Below are 2242 nucleotides of genomic sequence, written 5' to 3' on the forward strand. Positions count from 1 at the left end.
AAAGAAAAAAGTAAGTCAGTTAAAATGTTTGTGAGTTAACGTGTTACTGCGTTACATTTGAAAATGGAGAGAGGTAAAACATGTTATAGGGTGATAATAATAATATATAATTAAACTATAAAATGAAAGAACATCTTTAGGTTACAAGATATATCAGTTCCCAGGTGAGAACAGCAACGAAATCAACCAATTCATTTCAGTTAGTCACTTTGGAGCCAAAGCATTGTGACAATCCTCTCCACCTGTGTACCTGTTGCTTCCTGTGTGTGGCTGCTTCCTTTACAGTTACTAGAGGTGGGTGTGGCAAAGGGTCGTCAGTACCTGGGCTCATCAGCAGACCCGGCACACCTGGGCCCTGTGTGCTAGTGGTTGGCATTTGGTTTGTCTTGTTTCTGTTGCTGCACCATACAACATTGCATTCAGACATTTCTTTACTCATGCACATACTCACACTGCTGATCTCACAGATTACACATGCCACTGTTAGTTTAAGTTGTCCTCCTAGAGTCATTGTCTGTTTATTTTAGTGAGGACTCATCCAGCCAAATTTGATTAATTTGTGGCTGTGGTTTGGAGTTTTGATTTATGTAGGGTTTTGTTTGAAGGTGCACAGGTTTTGGCTGAGATGTATTGTGATGGGTACGTTCGGCACAACTTGTGTTTGGGAGATGCATTTTGGACAGGAAGTTGATTTGGCTGTTGAGTTGTTTCAGTCTGGGGAGTTCAGTCCAGGCGTGCAGGTGGGAACTATCACCAGTGATTGTGTGGGCCACTAGAGTTCTCACTTGTGGATTTTTGTGGAGTTCCCTTGATAGGTGTAGCAACATGGTTCATTTGGGCCTGTTGGTTTGTTTTTTAGTTTATTTTTGTGTGTTGTGCGGTCAGAGCAGTTGTCTCGGGAACACATCCAGAGCTCTCTGTGGATGTGAGAATGTGTCAGGATGAGCATGTAGAGTCTGGCATTGATGGGTCCTATTTCCCTTTTGTCAGGGAAGGGTTTGTGACACAGATTGGTAGTGACATTAAAGTGCCCATAAAGATTTTGAGAGATACAGGTGCTGTCATTTCCTATGTTTTGGAATCCATTTTGCCGTTTTCAGAGAAGACTGATTCTGGGGATAAAATCCTTATGAGGGGAATGGGGTTGACTGTGTTGCCTGTCCCAGTGCCCAAGATGAACCTAGATTGTGAATGGTGAAGGGTGAGGTGTTTAAGAGTGTTAGACCGGTGTTACCAGTGGAGGGCATTGATGTCAGCATCAAAACAGCCTGATGACAGTGCCCTGCACTTTCCTGAAGTTTTTCCAGCATGTGCAGTTACACGAGCAATGAGTCGGCCTGAGTCTTAGGGAGAAGAATGTGAGACTAGTTTGCCATGTGCACCTGATGTTCCTTTGTCTGTGTCTCAGTGAGTTACAAAGTGAACAGAGAGCTGACCTTTCTTTAGAGGAGCTGTTTGGGTTTGTGTTGTCAGCCAGTGAAATGAAAAATATAGCCAGTGGCTACTTTCTTGAGGAGGGCATTTTAGTAAGGAAGTGGTTGCCCCATGGTCAGGATATTGTTGGGGATCCTATCTTTCAAGTGGTAGTTCTAGTTCTGGCAAAACAAATGTTGGCTACGCCACAGGCTTAAATGGAAAAGCAGTATGATCGCCGGGCTGAGTCGCGTGAGTTTAGTACTGGTTTGTTTTGGCTCTGTGTCGATTGGTGAGTACATTTCGAGGCAAAGTTTTCTGGTCCTTATACGGTGGTTTAACGTATCTCAGAGCTCTACTGCTGTGTCATACTTCAACATAGAGAAATGGTTGAAACATTAAGGTCCCAACACTTCAGACTATTTTTGTTTAAATCTGTATTTTGACAACTGTTGCAGTTTACACAAAATCAATGTTTATGTTGTGTCATTTTTAGACCGATTCAGACTTTATAAGGGTGTGTATTGCAGGGAATGTTCAGAGCTAGAATGGATGACATCATTGCTAGAGTGGGAGAAGCTCCAGAACTCCTCTGAAAAATTCTGTGTAACCCATCCTCATGGCCACGTTTTTCTAGAGAAAAGGAGAAGTGACTCTTTTTTGTAACTCGCTCCTGTTTCCACATTTTTGGCTCCAGAGAGACCAAAGCCACACAATCTGTGACCAAGATCAAGGTCTGCTCATAGTTCTGATAGAAGTTACAGTTCTTCTCAAAAATAGCAGTTGTTTGAGAGACTCACCGAGCCAAAATCTCACTCAGCTCTGAGTC

At 42.9% G+C, this 2242-nt stretch overlaps 1 protein-coding gene across 1 annotated transcript in view; it reads left to right on the forward strand.

Moving 5' to 3' along the window:
- Nucleotides 1-2242, forward strand: part of LOC111670594 (protein-glutamine gamma-glutamyltransferase 2-like) — a 14841-nt gene that overhangs the window by 8523 nt on the left and 4076 nt on the right. The gene's annotated exons all lie outside the window — the stretch shown is intronic.

This window comes from Seriola lalandi, unplaced genomic scaffold (assembly GCF_002814215.2).
Source record: "Seriola lalandi dorsalis isolate HSWRI2012SDOR001 ecotype SW California unplaced genomic scaffold, Sedor1 jcf7180002054861, whole genome shotgun sequence".
NCBI lineage: Eukaryota > Metazoa > Chordata > Actinopteri > Carangiformes > Carangidae > Seriola > Seriola lalandi.